Genomic DNA, 14,284 nt, shown 5'->3' with positions numbered 1-14,284 from the left:
TTACGTGCTTTATGCTTTATGCTTTATCAGAGTGGGCAATCATAAATGACAACATAGAAGAGGAATAAAGAATCTTCTTTTTTTTGCCAATTACATAGCAAGCTAAAGGATACCATGCTAAAACAACATTGAATATTTGAGTAACACACAGTGAAAGTAAATATGAAGGAACAAGGCTTGATGTTAATATTAAAGATATTTTAAATGCCTTAAGCATAGAATAAAATATTCCAACACATTTGAACTTTGCAACTCACTCAAAAAATCATGTTTTTTGATCAATTTTGACATACAAAGGGTGGAGGGATATCAACATTGATCTCTTTGGTATCTAGAGGGAACTATGAATATGCAGACTATGGCAAAAGTATCAACAAAATAAACATGTCCAAGAATTAGGTATTCAATATTCTTTATCTGCAAGACAAAAACATACAGAACCCCTATAAGATCATATTGAACGCCCCAAAAACATTAAATCTGATTTTAATATAAAATGTTCTGTCTCTGAATTTAATATGAAAGTACGAAGTACATTTGTTCTTAATGAGAATAATTCTGTTTCACAAAAGATTCCATAAAGTTTACATTTGATTAATGTCTTAATTTTCTGTAAACTTCAGGAAGTCATAGTACAATTATTACATACATTAATGACCATTTTCAGTAAAATTCAAGCTAAGTTGTTTTTTTCTTCAACAGGTTTAGAAATCCCTGCTTAGCTTTTGTGAATGAAAACAATAAAACATTACAAATGTTTTTTCATAACAAAAAGCTATTTGTGCTGAAGTGTGATAAGCAGTTGAACTATAACATTGATTATTCCCATTATATTTAAACAATATAGTTTTGGCAGACTGTAAAGAATGTACACATCCCAATACATGCAGTACTTAGCACAGTCATTATGAAGAAGTCAAATATTATCTGTAAATATAAAGTGGAAGAATTCCCTCAATCTCACACTAAAGTGCTCATTATCCTCTGTCACCTTAAGTTTTTTCTGTAGGGGTAAATCGTGTGCTCCAGTGGCGCAATCGGTTAGCGCGCGGTACTTATATGGCAGAACGTGCTAAGCTATGCCGAGGTTGTGAGTTCAAGCCTCACCTGGAACATATCCTTTTTTGTTTCATCAAGCAATAGCATTGTTTGAATGTATACAATGTTAAATAAAAGGCCTATGGATGTAAATTGCTAAATGTAATCTTTTACATAAAAAACAACATTTCCTCATTTTCCTATTTGGCTTACATTGGAGCGAATGTAAAGCAGTCAAATACAATAGGTGTCTCAATGTGGGCAAGAAGATATTTGTAATTGATGATGTATGATTTAATTTTTTTTAAAAATGAGAGCTTTCCAAGCATATTCTTCCTTTTTTCAAACCAAAATACCCCAGTGGAGCCAATGCTACTCATTATTTGGGTCTAGAGGATACATATTTTTCCAGATTTATATATCCTAAAAAGGCTATCTTTAATGAGCACCCTGTCTATCTGTACTAAGTAAGGGTCAGCTTATCCCCCCTTCTTACCCCAACTATTCACCTCTCACATTTATATCTTGCTCACCATATGCAATCCACTTCTCACCTCTCTCATAATCTGTAGTTATTACATTTCCTCCACCTACCTCCTGAGAATGATTAATAAACAAATCTGAACTCAATACAAAACCCCAGTAAGAGTTAAAATTCACCCTAGCAAAGAAACATTCTACTTTTCAATCAAGCCAGAAATATTTTTTCAAACACAATTTGCATCTGAATGGCGGTGGTGGAACAAAAGCTTTCTACATTTTGTTTTTAAATCCAAACAAGTATAAATCCCTCTTAAGAGTTAATCCTCACTGTAGCACAACCCCATGCTATTTCACCAGTCTTCAATTTAATAAATTATCTTTTTGCTATACAGCCGCAGCCCCTTTTATTCTCCAACATCTCCAACTTTTTTCGGGAATTTTTTCCGAATGCCACGCACTTCACCGCACTTCACCACGTTCATGCCGCATTCATACCGCTTTCATGTTGCATTCATGCCGGCGTCACCCGCGGTTTATGTTTTTCTATGTTTTTAAATCCAAACAAGTATAAATTCCACTTAAGAGTTAATCCTCACTGTAGCACAACCCCATGGTATTTCACCAGAGTCTTCAATTTAATAAATTATCTTATTGCTATAGGCGAGTGGATCGTGTATGTGGGAGAAACCAAGAGTGCTGAAAGAAGTTTTGCATGTACGACCATCTTTTCTTTCAGTTTTACGTGCTTTATGCTTTATGCTTTATCAGAGTGGGCAATCATAAATGACAACATAGAAGAGGAATAAAGAATCTTCTTTTTTTTGCCAATTACATAGCAAGCTAAAGGATAACATGCTAAAACAACATTGAATATTTGAGTAACACACAGTGAAAGTAAATATGAAGGAACAAGGCTTGATGTTAATATTAAAGATATTTTAAATGCCTTAAGCATAGAATAAAATATTCCAACACATTTGAACTTTGCAACTCACTCAAAAAAATCATGTTTTTTGATCAATTTTGACATACAAAGGGTGGAGGGATATCAACATTGATCTCTTTGGTATCTAGAGGGAACTATGAATATGCAGACTATGGCAAAAGTATCAACAAAATAAACATGTCCAAGAATTAGGTATTCAATATTCTTTATCTGCAAGACAAAAACATACAGAACCCCTATAAGATCATATTGAACGCCCCAAAAACATTAAATCTGATTTTAATATAAAATGTTCTGTCTCTGAATTTAATATGAAAGTACGAAGTACATTTGTTCTTAATGAGAATAATTCTGTTTCACAAAATATTCCATAAAGTTTACATTTGATTAATGTCTTAATTTTCTGTAAACTTCAGGAAGTCATAGTACAATTATTACATACATTAATGACCATTTTCAGTAAAATTCAAGCTAAGTTGTTTTTTTCTTCAACAGGTTTAGAAAGCCCTGCTTAGCTTTTGTGAATGAAAACAATAAAACATTACAAATGTTTTTTCATAACAAAAAGCTATTTGTGCTGAAGTGTGATAAGCAGTTGAACTATAACATTGATTATTCCCATTATATTTAAACAATATAGTTTTGGCAGACTGTAAAGAATGTACACATCCCAATACATGCAGTATATGGCACAGTCATTATGAAGAAGTCAAATATTATCTGTAAATATAAAGTGGAAGAATTCCCTCACTCTCACACTAAAGTGCTCATTATCCTCTTAAGAGTTAATCCTCACTGTAGCACAACCCCATGCTATTTCACCAGTCTTCAATTTAATAAATTATCTTTTTGCTATACAGCCGCAGCCCCTTTTATTCTCCAACATCTCCAACTTTTTTCGGGAATTTTTTGCGAATGCCACGCACTTCACCGCACTTCACCACGTTCATGCCGCATTCATACCGCTTTCATGTTGCATTCATGCCGGCGTCACCCGCGGTTTATGTTTTTCTACGTTTTTAAATCCAAACAAGTATAAATTCCACTTAAGAGTTAATCCTCACTGTAGCACAACCCCATGCTATTTCACCAGAGTCTTCAATTTAATAAATTATCTTATTGCTATAGGCGAGTGGATCGTGTATGTGGGAGAAACCAAGAGTGCTGAAAGAAGTTTTGCATGTACGACCATCTTTTCTTTCAGTTTTACGTGCTTTATGCTTTATGCTTTATCAGAGTGGGCAATCATAAATGACAACATAGAAGAGGAATAAAGAATCTTCTTTTTTTTGCCAATTACATAGCAAGCTAAAGGATAACATGCTAAAACAACATTGAATATTTGAGTAACACACAGTGAAAGTAAATATGAAGGAACAAGGCTTGATGTTAATATTAAAGATATTTTAAATGCCTTAAGCATAGAATAAAATATTCCAACACATTTGAACTTTGCAACTCACACAAAAAATCATGTTTTTTGATCAATTTTGACATACAAAGGGTGGAGGGATATCAACATTGATCTCTTTGGTATCTAGAGAGAACTATGAATATGCAGACTATGGCAAAAGTATCAACAAAATAAACATGTCCAAGAATTAGGTATTCAATATTCTTTATCTGCAAGACAAAAACATACAGAACCCCTATAAGATCATATTGAACGCCCCAAAAACATTAAATCTGATTTTAATATAAAATGTTCTGTCTCTGAATTTAATATCAAAGTACGAAGTACATTTGTTCTTAATGAGAATAATTCTGTTTCACAAAAGATTCCATAAAGTTTACATTTGATTAATGTCTTAATTTTCTGTAAACTTCAGGAAGTCATAGTACAATTATTACATACATTAATGACCATTTTCAGTAAAATTCAAGCTAAGTTGTTTTTTTCTTCAACAGGTTTAGAAATCCCTGCTTAGCTTTTGTGAATGAAAACAATAAAACATTACAAATGTTTTTTCATAACAAAAAGCTATTTGTGCTGAAGTGTGATAAGCAGTTGAACTATAACATTGATTATTCCCATTATATTTAAACAATATAGTTTTGGCAGACTGTAAAGAATGTACACATCCCAATACATGCAGTACTTAGCACAGTCATTATGAAGAAGTCAAATATTATCTGTAAATATAAAGTGGAAGAATTCCCTCACTCTCACACTAAAGTGCTCATTATCCTCTGTCACCTTAAGTTTTTTCTGTAGGGGTAAATCGTTTCTCCTCTATTTTATGTTGTGCAAAGTATTGCACACAAATGACCTCTTAGCACTATGTTGCAGCATAGAGATACTTATCAAGAGAAGACAATGCATTTATTGAAATGGAGTCCTTTATTAAATGTTTTACAGCCATCAGCACCCTAAAATGTATAACTTGGGAAATGTTTGAAGAATTCAGAGTGTTTTCTTCTTTAATGTGCCACATATTCCAGTAAGTAAAGATTGCTTTGCCAAGCAGATACAAACAAAATGAAAAGTGCAGTGAAGTTTTTAATAACACTTAACCACTGAAAAAGTCAACGTAGTCAGCAGGATTTGAACCTGCGCGGGGAAACCCCAATGGATTTCTAGTCCATCGCCTTAACCACTCGGCCATGACTACATAGCTGGTAGCACTGAATTCAGTCACACAGATGGCTTTTGAGTGGATATGGGTAACACTCACTTTTGAATGATGACCAATATGAACCAAATAACCTTGAGAATATTTTCATAAAGAGAAATACATGACTTGTTTGTACACATTGTTTAAACAACATTATCTTTGTAAAATGTTGCTGCTATTGGGGTTTTGAACAATGACGAGAAATACTTTTTGTTAACCACATTCAATGTACAGTATGAAACAGATCTGAGGCAGAAAAAAAAGAAAAGGGGTTAAAAGGAGTAAAGAGAAAATGATCTAACTTGGATGTCAGAGATTAAAAGAGCAGATTTGGAGGACAATTGGGGCAACAAGAACATAGAAAAATTACAGGCATGTGCTCCAGTGGCGCAATCGGTTAGCGCGCGGTACTTATATGGCAGTACGTGCTAAGCTATGCCGAGGTTGTGAGTTCAAGCCTCACCTGGAACATATCCTTTTATGTTTCATCAAGCAATAGCATTGTTTGAATGTATACAATGTTAAATAAAAGGCCTATGGATGTAAATTGCTAAATGTAATCTTTTACATAAAAAACAACATTTCCTCATTTTCCTATTTGGCTTACATTGGAGCGAATGTAAAGCAGTCAAATACAATAGGTGTCTCAATGTGGGCAAGAAGATATTTGTAATTGATGATGTATGATTTAAAATTTTTTTAAAATGAGAGCTTTCCAAGCATATTCTTCCTTTTTTCAAACCAAAATACCCCAGTGGAGCCAATGCTACTCATTATTTGGGTCTAGAGGATACATATTTTTCCAGATTTATATATCCTAAAAAGGCTATCTTTAATGAGCACCCTGTCTATCTGTACTAAGTAAGGGTCAGCCTATCCCCCCTTCTTACCCCAACTATTCACCTCTCACATTTATATCTTGCTCACCATATGTAATCCACTTCTCACCTCTCTCATAATCTGTAGTTATTACATTTCCTCCACCTACCTCCTGAGAATGATTAATAAACAAATCTGAACTCAATACAAAACCCCAGTAAGAGTTAAAATTCACCCTAGCAAAGCCACATTCTACTTTTCAATCAAGCCAGAAATATTTTTTCAAACACAATTTGCATCTGAATGGCGGTGGTGGAACAAAAGCTTTCTACGTTTTGTTTTTAAATCCAAACAAGTATAAATCCCTCTTAAGAGTTAATCCTCACTGTAGCACAACCCCATGCTATTTCACCAGTCTTCAATTTAATAAATTATCTTTTTGCTATACAGCCGCAGCCCCTTTTATTCTCCAACATCTCCAACTTTTTTCGGGATTTTTTTCCGAATGCCACGCACTTCACCGCACTTCACCACGTTCATGCCGCATTCATACCGCTTTCATGTTGCATTCATGCCGGCGTCACCCGCGGTTTATGTTTTTCTACGTTTTTAAATCCAAACAAGTATAAATTCCACTTAAGAGTTAATCCTCACTGTAGCACAACCCCATGCTATTTCACCAGAGTCTTCAATTTAATAAATTATCTTATTGCTATTGGCGAGTGGATCTTGTATGTGGGAGAAACCAAGAGTGCTGAAAGAAGTTTTGCATGTACGACCATCTTTTCTTTCAGTTTTACGTGCTTTATGCTTTATGCTTTATCAGAGTGGGCAATCATAAATGACAACATAGAAGAGGAATAAAGAATCTTCTTTTTTTTGCCAATTACATAGCAAGCTAAAGGATAACATGCTAAAACAACATTGAATATTTGAGTAACACACAGTGAAAGTAAATATGAAGGAACAAGGCTTGATGTTAATATTAAAGATATTTTAAATGCCTTAAGCATAGAATAAAATATTCCAACACATTTGAACTTTGCAACTCACTCAAAAAATCATGTTTTTTGATCAATTTTGACATACAAAGGGTGGAGGGATATCAACATTGATCTCTTTGGTATCTAGAGGGAACTATGAATATGCAGACTATGGCAAAAGTATCAACAAAATAAACATGTCCAAGAATTAGGTATTCAATATTCTTTATCTGCAAGACAAAAACATACAGAACCCCTATAAGATCATATTGAACGCCCCAAAAACATTAAATCTGATTTTAATATAAAATGTTCTGTCTCTGAATTTAATATCAAAGTACGAAGTACATTTGTTCTTAATGAGAATAATTCTGCTTCACAAAAGATTCCATAAAGTTTACATTTGATTAATGTCTTAATTTTCTGTAAACTTCAGGAAGTCATAGTACAATTATTTCGTACATTAATGACCATTTTCAGTAAAATTCAAGCTAAGTTGTTTTTTTCTTCAACAGGTTTAGAAAGCCCTGCTTAGCTTTTGTGAATGATAACAATAAAACATTACAAATGTTTTTTCATAACAAAAAGCTATTTATACTGAAGTGTGATAAGCAGTTGAACTATAAAATTGATTATTCCCATTATATTTAAACAATATAGTTTTGGCAGACTGTAAAGAATGTACACATCCCAATACATGCAGTACTTAGCACAGTCATTATGAAGAAGTCAAATATTATCTGTAAATATAAAGTGGAAGAATTCCCTCACTCTCACACTAAAGTGCTCATTATCCTCTGTCACCTTAAGTTTTTTCTGTAGGGGTAAATCGTTTCTCCTCTATTTTATGTTGTGCAAAGTATTGCACACAAATGACCTCTTAGCACTATGTTGCAGCATAGAGATACTTATCAATAGAAGACAATGCATTTATTGAAATGGAGTCCTTTATTAAATGTTTTACAGCCATCAGCACCCTAAAATGTATAACTTGGGAAATGTTTGAAGAATTCAGAGTGTTTTCTTCTTTAATGTGCCACATATTCCAGTAAGTAAAGATTGCTTTGCCAAGCAGATACAAACAAAATGAAAAGTGCAGTGAAGTTTTTAATAACACTTAACCACTGAAAAAGTCAACGTAGTCAGCAGGATTTGAACCTGCGCGGGGAAACCCCAATGGATTTCTAGTCCATCGCCTTAACCACTCGGCCATGACTACATAGCTGGTAGCACTGAATTCAGTCACACAGATGGCTTTTGAGTGGATATGGGTAACACTCACTTTTGAATGATGACCAATATGAACCAAATAACCTTGAGAATATTTTCATAAAGAGAAATACATGACTTGTTTGTACACATTGTTTAAACAACATTATCTTTGTAAAATGTTGCTGCTATTGGGTTTTTGAACAATGACGAGAAATACTTTTTGTTAACCACATTCAATGTACAGTATGAAACAGATCTGAGGCAGAAAAAAAAGAAAAGGGGTTAAAAGGAGTAAAGAGAAAATGATCTAACTTGGATGTCAGAGATTAAAAGAGCAGATTTGGAGGACAATTGGGGCAACAAGAACATAGAAAAATTACAGGCATGTGCTCCAGTGGCGCAATCGGTTAGCGCGCGGTAATTATATGGCAGTACGTGCTAAGCTATGCCGAGGTTGTGAGTTCAAGCCTCACCTGGAACATATCCTTTTTTGTTTCATCAAGCAATAGCATTGTTTGAATGTATACAATGTTAAATAAAAGGCCTATGGATGTAAATTGCTAAATGTAATCTTTTACATAAAAAACAACATTTCCTCATTTTCCTATTTGGCTTACATTGGAGCGAATGTAAAGCAGTCAAATACAATAGGTGTCTCAATGTGGGCAAGAAGATATTTGTAATTGATGATGTATGATTTAAAAACATTTTAAAAATGAGAGCTTTCCAAGCATATTCTTCCTTTTTTCAAACCAAAATACCCCAGTGGAGCCAATGCTACTCATTATTTGGGTCTAGAGGATACATATTTTTCCAGATTTATATATCCTAAAAAGGCTATCTTTAATGAGCACCCTGTCTATCTGTACTAAGTAAGGGTCAGCCTATCCCCCCTTCTTACCCCAACTATTCACCTCTAACATTTATATCTTGCTCACCATATGTAATCCACTTCTCACCTCTCTCATAATCTGTAGTTATTACATTTCCTCCACCTACCTCCTGAGAATGATTAATAAACAAATCTGAACTCAATACAAAACCCCAGTAAGAGTTAAAATTCACCCTAGCAAAGCCACATTCTACTTTTCAATCAAGCCAGAAATATTTTTTCAAACACAATTTGCATCTGAATGGCGGTGGTGGAACAAAAGCTTTCTACGTTTTGTTTTTAAATCCAAACAAGTATAAATCCCTCTTAAGAGTTAATCCTCACTGTAGCACAACCCCATGCTATTTCACCAGTCTTCAATTTAATAAATTATCTTTTTGCTATACAGCCGCAGCCCCTTTTATTCTCCAACATCTCCAACTTTTTTCGGGAATTTTTTGCGAATGCCACGCACTTCACCGCACTTCACCACGTTCATGCCGCATTCATACCGCTTTCATGTTGCATTCATGCCGGCGTCACCCGCGGTTTATGTTTTTCTACGTTTTTAAATCCAAACAAGTATAAATTCCACTTAAGAGTTAATCCTCACTGTAGCACAACCCCATGCTATTTCACCAGAGTCTTCAATTTAATAAATTATGTTATTGCTATAGGCGAGTGGATCTTGTATGTGGGAGAAACCAAGAGTGCTGAAAGAAGTTTTGCATGTACGACCATCTTTTCTTTCAGTTTTACGTGCTTTATGCTTTATGCTTTATCAGAGTGGGCAATCATAAATGACAACATAGAAGAGGAATAAAGAATCTTCTTTTTTTTGCCAATTACATAGCAAGCTAAAGGATAACATGCTAAAACAACATTGAATATTTGAGTAACACACAGTGAAAGTAAATATGAAGGAACAAGGCTTGATGTTAATATTAAAGATATTTTAAATGCCTTAAGCATAGAATAAAATATTCCAACACATTTGAACTTTGCAACTCACTCAAAAAATCATGTTTTTTGATCAATTTTGACATACAAAGGGTGGAGGGATATCAACATTGATCTCTTTGGTATCTAGAGGGAACTATGAATATGCAGACTATGGCAAAAGTATCAACAAAATAAACATGTCCAAGAATTAGGTATTCAATATTCTTTATCTGCAAGACAAAAACATACAGAACCCCTATAAGATCATATTGAACGCCCCAAAAACATTAAATCTAATTTTAATATAAAATGTTCTGTCTCTGAATTTAATATCAAAGTACGAAGTACATTTGTTCTTAATGAGAATAATTCTGTTTCACAAAAGATTCCATAAAGTTTACATTTGATTAATGTCTTAATTTTCTGTAAACTTCAGGAAGTCATAGTACAATTATTACATACATTAATGACCATTTTCAGTAAAATTCAAGCTAAGTTGTTTTTTTCTTCAACAGGTTTAGAAAGCCCTGCTTAGCTTTTGTGAATGATAACAATAAAACATTACAAATGTTTTTTCATAACAAAAAGCTATTTATACTGAAGTGTGATAAGCAGTTGAACTATAAAATTGATTATTCCCATTATATTTAAACAATATAGTTTTGGCAGACTGTAAAGAATGTACACATCCCAATACATGCAGTACTTAGCACAGTCATTATGAAGAAGTCAAATATTATCTGTAAATATAAAGTGGAAGAATTCCCTCACTCTCACACTAAAGTGCTCATTATCCTCTGTCACCTTAAGTTTTTTCTGTAGGGGTAAATCGTTTCTCCTCTATTTTATGTTGTGCAAAGTATTGCACACAAATGACCTCTTAGCACTATGTTGCAGCATAGAGATACTTATCAATAGAAGACAATGCATTTATTGAAATGGAGTCCTTTATTAAATGTTTTACAGCCATCAGCACCCTAAAATGTATAACTTGGGAAATGTTTGAAGAATTCAGAGTGTTTTCTTCTTTAATGTGCCACATATTCCAGTAAGTAAAGATTGCTTTGCCAAGCAGATACAAACAAAATGAAAAGTGCAGTGAAGTTTTTAATAACACTTAACCACTGAAAAAGTCAACGTAGTCAGCAGGATTTGAACCTGCGCGGGGAAACCCCAATGGATTTCTAGTCCATCGCCTTAACCACTCGGCCATGACTACATAGCTGGTAGCACTGAATTCAGTCACACAGATGGCTTTTGAGTGGATATGGGTAACACTCACTTTTGAATGATGACCAATATGAACCAAATAACCTTGAGAATATTTTCATAAAGAGAAATACATGACTTGTTTGTACACATTGTTTAAACAACATTATCTTTGTAAAATGTTGCTGCTATTGGGTTTTTGAACAATGACGAGAAATACTTTTTGTTAACCACATTCAATGTACAGTATGAAACAGATCTGAGGCAGAAAAAAAAGAAAAGGGGTTAAAAGGAGTAAAGAGAAAATGATCTAACTTGGATGTCAGAGATTAAAAGAGCAGATTTGGAGGACAATTGGGGCAACAAGAACATAGAAAAATTACAGGCATGTGCTCCAATGGCGCAATCGGTTAATGCGCGGTACTTATCTGGCAGTACGTGCTAAGCTATGCCGAGGTTGTGAGTTCAAGCCTCACCTGGAACATATCCTTTTTTGTTTCATCAAGCAATAACATTGTTTGAATGTATACAATGTTAAATAAAAGGCCTATGGATGTAAATTGCTAAATGTAATCTTTTACATAAAAAACAACATTTCCTCATTTTCCTATTTGGCTTACATTGGAGCGAATGTAATGCAGTCAAATACAATAGGTGTCTCAATGTGGGCAAGAAGATATTTGTAATTGATGATGTATGATTTAAATTTTTTTTTAAATGAGAGCTTTCCAAGCATATTCTTCCTTTTTTCAAACCAAAATACCCCAGTGGAGCCAATGCTACTCATTATTTGGGTCTAGAGGATACATATTTTTCCAGATTTATATATCCTAAAAAGGCTATCTTTAATGAGCACCCTGTCTATCTGTACTAAGTAAGGGTCAGCCTATCCCCCCTTCTTACCCCAACTATTCACCTCTCACATTTATATCTTGCTCACCATATGTAATCCACTTCTCACCTCTCTCATAATCTGTAGTTATTACATTTCCTCCACCTACCTCCTGAGAATGATTAATAAACAAATCTGAACTCAATACAAAACCCCAGTAAGAGTTAAAATTCACCCTAGCAAAGCCACATTCCACTTTTCAATCAAGCCAGAAATATTTTTTCAAACACAATTTGCATCTGAATGGCGGTGGTGGAACAAAAGCTTTCTACGTTTTGTTTTTAAATCCAAACAAGTATAAATCCCTCTTAAGAGTTAATCCTCACTGTAGCACAACCCCATGCTATTTCACCAGTCTTCAATTTAATAAATTATCTTTTTGCTATACAGCCGCAGCCCCTTTTATTCTCCAACATCTCCAACTTTTTTCGGGAATTTTTTCCGAATGCCACGCACTTCACCGCACTTCACCACGTTCATGCCGCATTCATACCGCTTTCATGTTGCATTCATGCCGGCGTCACCCGCGGTTTATGTTTTTCTACGTTTTTAAATCCAAACAAGTATAAATTCCACTTAAGAGTTAATCCTCACTGTAGCACAACCCCATGCTATTTCACCAGAGTCTTCAATTTAATAAATTATCTTATTGCTATAGGCGAGTGGATCTTGTATGTGGGAGAAACCAAGAGTGCTGAAAGAAGTTTTGCATGTACGACCATCTTTTCTTTCAGTTTTACGTGCTTTATGCTTTATGCTTTATCAGAGTGGGCAATCATAAATGACAACATAGAAGAGGAATAAAGAATCTTCTTTTTTTTGCCAATTACATAGCAAGCTAAAGGATAACATGCTAAAACAACATTGAATATTTGAGTAACACACAGTGAAAGTAAATATGAAGGAACAAGGCTTGATGTTAATATTAAAGATATTTTAAATGCCTTAAGCATAGAATAAAATATTCCAACACATTTGAACTTTGCAACTCACTCAAAAAATCATGTTTTTTGATCAATTTTGACATACAAAGGGTGGAGGGATATCAACATTGATCTCTTTGGTATCTAGAGGGAACTATGAATATGCAGACTATGGCAAAAGTATCAACAAAATAAACATGTCCAAGAATTAGGTATTCAATATTCTTTATCTGCAAGACAAAAACATACAGAACCCCTATAAGATCATATTGAACGCCCCAAAAACATTAAATCTGATTTTAATATAAAATGTTCTGTCTCTGAATTTAATATCAAAGTACGAAGTACATTTGTTCTTAATGAGAATAATTCTGTTTCACAAAAGATTCCATAAAGTTTACATTTGATTAATGTCTTAATTTTCTGTAAACTTCAGGAAGTCATAGTACAATTATTACATACATTAATGACCATTTTCAGTAAAATTCAAGCTAAGTTGTTTTTTTCTTCAACAGGTTTAGAAAGCCCTGCTTAGCTTTTGTGAATGATAACAATAAAACATTACAAATGTTTTTTCATAACAAAAAGCTATTTATACTGAAGTGTGATAAGCAGTTGAACTATAACATTGATTATTCCCATTATATTTAAACAATATAGTTTTGGCAGACTGTAAAGAATGTACACATCCCAATACATGCAGTACTTAGCACAGTCATTATGAAGAAGTCAAATATTATCTGTAAATATAAAGTGGAAGAATTCCCTCACTCTCACACTAAAGTGCTCATTATCCTCTGTCACCTTAAGTTTTTCTGTAGGGGTAAATCGTTTCTCCTCTATTTTATGTTGTGCAAAGTATTGCACACAAATGACCTCTTAGCACTATGTTGCAGCATAGAGATACTTATCAATAGAAGACAATGCATTTATTGAAATGGAGTCCTTTATTAAATGTTTTACAGCCATCAGCACCCTAAAATGTATAACTTGGGAAATGTTTGAAGAATTCAGAGTGTTTTCTTCTTTAATGTGCCACATATTCCAGTAAGTAAAGATTGCTTTGCCAAGCAGATACAAACAAAATGAAAAGTGCAGTGAAGTTTTTAATAACACTTAACCACTGAAAAAGTCAACGTAGTCAGCAGGATTTGAACCTGCGCGGGGAAACCACAATGGATTTCTAGTCCATCGCCTTAACCACTCGGCCATGACTACATAGCTGGTAGCACTGAATTCAGTCACACAGATGGCTTTTGAGTGGATATGGGTAACACTCACTTTTGAATGATGACCAATATGAACCAAATAACATTGAGAATATTTTCATAAAGAGAAATACATGACTTGT

General features: G+C 33.9%; 7 non-coding genes across 7 annotated transcripts; 3 read left to right on the top strand and 4 right to left on the bottom strand.

Annotated features, from left to right (window-relative positions):
- Positions 1-1,022: 1,022 nt before the first annotated feature.
- TRNAI-UAU (transfer RNA isoleucine (anticodon UAU)) lies at positions 1,023-1,115 on the top strand. Its single transcript is given in 2 exon segments — positions 1,023-1,060; positions 1,080-1,115. It is a non-coding gene; the product is annotated as a tRNA-Ile (tRNA).
- Positions 1,116-4,997: 3,882 nt separating this feature from the next.
- On the bottom strand, positions 4,998-5,079 carry TRNAS-AGA (transfer RNA serine (anticodon AGA)). The gene has a single exon. It is a non-coding gene; the product is annotated as a tRNA-Ser (tRNA).
- Positions 5,080-5,460: 381 nt separating this feature from the next.
- TRNAI-UAU (transfer RNA isoleucine (anticodon UAU)) lies at positions 5,461-5,553 on the top strand. The gene is given in 2 exon segments: positions 5,461-5,498; positions 5,518-5,553. It is a non-coding gene; the product is annotated as a tRNA-Ile (tRNA).
- A 2,468-nt stretch (positions 5,554-8,021) lies between these two features.
- On the bottom strand, positions 8,022-8,103 carry TRNAS-AGA (transfer RNA serine (anticodon AGA)). The gene has a single exon. It is a non-coding gene; the product is annotated as a tRNA-Ser (tRNA).
- Positions 8,104-8,484: 381 nt separating this feature from the next.
- TRNAI-UAU (transfer RNA isoleucine (anticodon UAU)) lies at positions 8,485-8,577 on the top strand. Its single transcript is given in 2 exon segments — positions 8,485-8,522; positions 8,542-8,577. It is a non-coding gene; the product is annotated as a tRNA-Ile (tRNA).
- Positions 8,578-11,046: 2,469 nt separating this feature from the next.
- On the bottom strand, positions 11,047-11,128 carry TRNAS-AGA (transfer RNA serine (anticodon AGA)). The gene has a single exon. It is a non-coding gene; the product is annotated as a tRNA-Ser (tRNA).
- A 2,941-nt stretch (positions 11,129-14,069) lies between these two features.
- TRNAS-AGA (transfer RNA serine (anticodon AGA)) lies at positions 14,070-14,151 on the bottom strand. The gene has a single exon. It is a non-coding gene; the product is annotated as a tRNA-Ser (tRNA).
- Between the last annotated feature and the right edge of the window lie 133 nt (positions 14,152-14,284).

The sequence above is a fragment of the Ascaphus truei genome, chromosome 15 (genome assembly GCF_040206685.1).
Source record: "Ascaphus truei isolate aAscTru1 chromosome 15, aAscTru1.hap1, whole genome shotgun sequence".
NCBI lineage: Eukaryota > Metazoa > Chordata > Amphibia > Anura > Ascaphidae > Ascaphus > Ascaphus truei.
The sequence above is the reverse complement of the archived record's forward strand: the minus strand, read 5'-3'. Positions and strand labels throughout refer to the sequence as shown.